Source organism: Zophobas morio, unplaced genomic scaffold (assembly GCF_036711695.1).
Source record: "Zophobas morio isolate AGI-343-1 ecotype UQ-CSIRO unplaced genomic scaffold, CSIRO_AGI_Zmor_V1 ptg000031l, whole genome shotgun sequence".
Lineage (NCBI taxonomy): Eukaryota > Metazoa > Arthropoda > Insecta > Coleoptera > Tenebrionidae > Zophobas > Zophobas morio.
Window position 1 is genome coordinate 4,231,562 of NW_026972136.1, and position 5,800 is coordinate 4,237,361.

A 5,800-nucleotide genomic window follows, 5' to 3' on the forward strand; every position below is an offset into this window, starting at 1 on the left:
TACATTGACCAATTAATTGTTAACTGACATTTTTAACTTATTTTTAGCAAGTGTTGGAGAGGTACGTAGTTATTCATTTTCACAAAATAGAGTTTCATCCAACTGACACATAGCAACTTAGTTTTGTCCTTCGCAGTCCACTTGATAATAGTGTTTACAAGATAATTTAATGTAACGGATGTAATATTTAGTTAATAACGTAGTTAAAGATATCCAAAATAAACAAATAAATTATTGCCAAATGTGACGTGATAGAACATTCGAATAGCACACTTATTTCAAACAATAGTATGTAGTTGTTTATGACGCAAGTGGATAAAGAAAAAATTTTCTATGAGTGGAAAGTTTCAGTCCAAACCTGACGATCTTCAAATAGTGCTAAAATAATTTTATCGTAAACACTTGTTTTTCAAATTTTGACTCATTAATCCTTTTCATTATAAAATGTTTACTTTGCTTCGATCTTATCTTTAGAAGCATTCTCTTTTTATCGATGTAATCATTTTCTCTTTTTTTCAACTGTTTCTCAATCATAAATATTTTTCGTTCCGTAGAAAAAGATTGTCATGAGATAAACGTCCCAATGTTCGTTCATCCTGTAAGAATCATACATACGTTAAATTTTTGTCACCAAAATCACGTTTAATTCCGAAAATAAATTATTGTTATGTAAATTTTAATGGCATTCTTATCTTTAAAAAAACACTTGTATCTGAAAGTTTGTACTTGAGAATTTCCACGAAAACGAACTTCACACTTCATTTGACGTTGTTTTTAAAGAAGCATGACTTTAAAATGTTGATTTACGTATATTCGTTTGAAAATTTGCGTGACAGCGTACTGTGAAACGCAATCAGATAACCAACACTTCGTTACATTAATTAATTGTACAAGATCTGTAATTACCTGATTAATACTACCGACGTTATCAAAAATTGGTCGAATGTTATTTCGACTGAACTTCCCTGGCTTCTGAAGTGCAGTCCAGAATATCCCGCTTCTTTGAAAACTGTAAACATTTTTTGCGATTTTTTTTTTCTTGTAACATCTATAAAGTTAAAACTAGTGGTGTAAATAAATTTTTCAGTTTTTCAATTTACCAACTTTCGATTTAAAAATTTTCGAATTTTTAATATTTAAATTTTTCGATTCTTCAAATTTTTGATTTGCAATTTTTCGTTTCGGTTTTTTATTTTTTTTTCTTACAATTATTCGATGTTTCACTGTTCCGATGTTATAATTTTTTGGTTTTCCTTCAGTTTTTTCAATTCTTCGATTTGCAATTCTTCGAGTTTTCAAGTTTAAATTTTTCAGTTTTTAAATTTACCAACGAATTTTTCAGTTTCTAGATTTTGCAATTTTTCGATTTGAAATTTCTCGAGGTGTCGATTTGTAATTTTCAAATTTTCCGCTTCTTTAATTTTTCATTTTTTCCAATTTTAGATTTCTAATTTTTTTTAATTGAGAGAAAAAAATGTTTTTTCAATTTTTCTGTTTGCAATTTTTCCAGTTTTCATTTTTTTGTTTGTTCAATTTAACAATATGTAACTTTTCGAGTTTTCATTTTTAAATTTTTTTGTTTTTCGATTTTCCAACTTTTGGATGTTTGAATTTTTGGATTTTGCAATTTTTCATTTCTTCCAATTTTCGCTCTGTAATTTTTCGTTTTGGTTTTTTATTCTCTTTATTTCTTCAATTTTTCGGTTTTTCACTGTCCCCATTTTACATTTTTTTTAACATGCAATTTTTCAATTTTTGGATTTGCCAATTTTTCGGATTTAAATTTTTCGATTTTCATTTTTTAGATTTTTTAATTTATCGATTTTTCAATTTTAGATTTCTTAGTTTTTCGATTTTCAAAATTTTCGTTTCTAAAATTTTTCATTTCTTCCAGTTTTCAATTTGCAGTTCTTCGTTCGGTTTTTTATTTTCTTTATTTTTACAATTTTTCTATTTTTCAATGTTCAGAATGTATAATTTTTTGTTTTTTCATTTTCATTTTTTTCAAATTTTAATTTTTTTTATTGTTCAATTTTCCCGTTTTCGTTTTAAAATTTTTCAGTTTTTCGATTTTCCAACTTTGGATGTTTCAGATTATAATTTTTAATTTTTCCTTTCATCAATTTTTCGATGTGCAATTTTTTGTGTTTTCGAATTTAAAGTTTTCAATTTTTTATTTTACCAACTCTGAAATTTTTCAGTCTTTAGAGTTTTCAATTTTTCGACTTAAAATTTCTCGTGATCTCAATTTTTAATTTTCAAATTTTTCTTTTCTTTTATTTCCATTTCTTCTAATTTTCGATTTGCATTTTTCCGTTTTTCAATGCCCCCATTTTACAATTTTTGTTTCAACATGAAATATTTCAATTTTTGGATTTTTGAATTTTTCAATTTTAAGTTTTTCGGTTTTCATCTTTTAAATTTCTTAGTTTCTCGCTTTTTAAATTTTTCGTTTCTTCAATTTTTCATTTCTTCTTATTTTTGATTTTCAATTTTTGGTTCGTTTTTTTATTTTCTTCATTTTCACAATTTTTAAATTTTTCAATGTTCCAATTTTTGTAAATTTTTGTTTTTTTTTTTCAATTCTAGTGTTTGTGATTTTTTAAATTTTCATTTTTTTGGTTTCTTCAGTGTAACGATATGTAACTCTTCGAGTTTTCGTTTTAACATTTTTCAGTTTTTCCATTTTCCAACTTATGGATGTTTCAGTTTTTACATTTGGCACTTTTTCGATTTAGTATGTCACTAAGTTTCAATTTTCAATTCTTCATTTTTTCATTTCTTTAGTTTTTCGATTTACAATTTTTCGAGTTTCCAACTTTAAATTTTTCAATTTTTCAATTTATCCACTCTGAAATTTTTTAGTTTTTAGATTTTTCAATTTTTCGATTTAAAATTTCTCCAGTTTTCAATTTTTAATTTTAAAGTTTTTTGTTACTTTAATTTTTCATTTCTTCTAATTTTCGCTTTGCAATTTTTCGTTTCGGGTTTTTATTTTCTTTATTTTCTTTATTTCTACAATTTTTCGGTTTTTCACTGTCCCCACTTTACATTTTTTTTAACATGCAATTTTTAAAATTTTTGGATTTGCTAGTTTTTCAGTTTTAAATTTTTCGGTTTTCATTTTTAGACTTTTTTATTTATCGATTTTTCAATTTCAGATTTCTTAGTTTTTCTTATATTCAAAATTTTCATTACTTCCAATTTTCAATTTGGTGTTTTTCGTTCGGTTTTTATTTTCTTTATTTTTACAATTTTTCGATTTTTCAAAGTTCAGAATTTATATTTTTTTGTTTATTCAATTTCAATTTTTTTCAAATTTTCATTTTTTTTAATTGTTCAATTTTCCTGTTTTCTTCTTAAAATTTTTCAGTTTTTCGATTTTCCAACTTCTAATTTTTCATTTCTTCAATTTTTCGATCTGCAATTTTTTGAATTTTCGAGTTTAAAGTTTTTAATTTTTCAATTTACCACCTCTGGAATTTTTCTTATTTTTTTAGATTCTGTTTTTCTATTTCATTTGGTTTTACAATTTTTCGACTTCTCAATGTTCCAATTTCATAAGTTTTTGTATTTGCAATTTAAATTTTGTCAGTTTTTCGATTTGCAAAGTCTCAAGATTTCAGTTCTTTTTGTTCACTTTTCGTTTTAAAATTTTTCAATTTTTCAATTTACCGTCTTCGAATTTTTCAGTTTTTAGGTTCTGCAAGTTTTCGATTTAAAATGTCTGGAATTTTCAGTTTTTTAATTGTCAGATTTTTCGTTTTTTCAATTTCAATTTTTGGGTTGGAATTTTTCATTTCCATTTTTTTTTGTTTGTTCAATTTAACCATAGGTAACGCTTCTAGTTTTGGTTTTCAAATTTTTTAGTTTTTCGATTTTCCAACTTTTGGATGTTCCTATTTTTAGATTTGCTATTTCACGAGTTTTCAATTTTTCATTTCTTAAATTTTTGATTTGAAACTTCTGGTTTGGGTTTTTTTTTTCTCTATTTTTTCAATTTTTGATTTTCAGTGTTCCGATTTTATAATTTTTTTTTCAATAAAATTTTTCAATTTTTGGATTTGTCAGGTGTTCGATTTGTAATGTTTCAGTATTCAGTTTTCGGTTTTTTAACTTTTAGATTTTTTTAATTTTTTGTTTTTTCAATTTCAAATTTTCCAGTTACTAGATTTTTCAAATTTTTCGTTTCTTCAATTTTTCTAGTGTCATTTTAAATATATATGTAATAAAGTAATAATAATTGTAAATTTAAAAATTTTTCACTTTTTCAATTTTGACGATTCAATAATTTTTCCATTTTACAATTTTTTGGTATTTCAATTTTCCGATTCGATTCGTTTTTTCTGCTATTTGATTCATTTATTCTTTTTGATTTTTAATTTCCCTATTTTTAAGCTTCTCGACTTTTAGTTCCTCAATTTTGGTTTCTTCAGTCTTTGATTTACGATTTTTTGATTTTGCGGGTTTTCGTTTTTGCAATTTCTCGTTTTTAATTTTACGATTTTCCAACTTTTGAATGTCCCAATTTTTAGTTTTTCAGTTTTTTATTTCCTCAATTTTCCGATTTGTATTTTTCGGTTTTTTATTTTCTTTATTTTTTCAAATTTTCGATTTTTCAATGTTCCAATTTTATATATTTTCTTTTGGATTTGTCAATTTTTCAGTTTTTCATGTTTTTTTCAGTTTTTATGTCTTCAATTTTTGATTTCCAATTTTTCTAGTTTTCGTTTTAATATGAATTTGATTTTTTTCAATTTTACGATTTTAGAATTTTTCATTTTTCAATTACTGGGTTTTAAAACTTTTTCATTTATTCGAGTTTTTAATTTTTCAGTTGTTAATTTATTGAGTTTCTCGATATTCAATTTTTTAAATTTTCCATCTTTCGATGTTACAGTTTCTCACTTTACCATTTTGACGAATTTAAAATTTTTCGGTTTTACAACTTTCTGGTTTTCAAATTTTTCAATTAATTGCTTTTTCGATTTTTAAGTTTCTCGATTTTTAATTTTTCACTGCATTTTTTCAGTTCTTCGATTTGCAAATTTTCAATTTTCCAGTTTTTCGTTTTTGTATTTCTCGTTGTTCAGTTTTTCGATTTTTCAAATTTTCGAGTAAAAAAAATGAAAAAAATTGCAAATTTGTAAAATCGAAAAATCAAAAATAAAAAAACGAAAAACTGTAAAATGAAAACTTTTCAAAATCTGGAACTTGAAAAATTGAAGAAACGAAAAACTGAAACATCGAATGATTAAAAATTGAGAAACTTAAAAATCGCAAAGGGCAAAATCAAAAAAACGAAATATTGTAAATTTGACTTTAGTAAAAAAACTATGAATCTTGCAAACCTTTCAAGGTTATCGTAATCATGGTAAAAGGTTAACAAAAATTTTTCCAAAAAACTGATGACATCGTCTCAAAATTTTGGCGAATAAATCCTTAAAATTAAATTTTCCCATTTTTCAATTTCATAATTTTTAGTATTTTCAACTTTTAAATATCTTTCAGTTTTATAATTTCTCGATTTCTACATTTTTCAATATTTTTATTTTTTCCACCTATTTTTTATTTTTCATATTCTCGATTTTATATCACATTTCTTCGTTTTTTTTATTTCCTTTATTTTTTCAATGCTTTTTCCGATTGTATAGTTTATTCATTATGTTTTTAAAATGTTTAATTTTCGATTTTTCAATTCCCCAATTTTCCAATTTTTAAATTTTCCAGTTTTGCATTTTTTTGATTTTTTGATTTTTTTTTATTTTCAATTTTTCACTCAGGAAATAAAAATCTACAA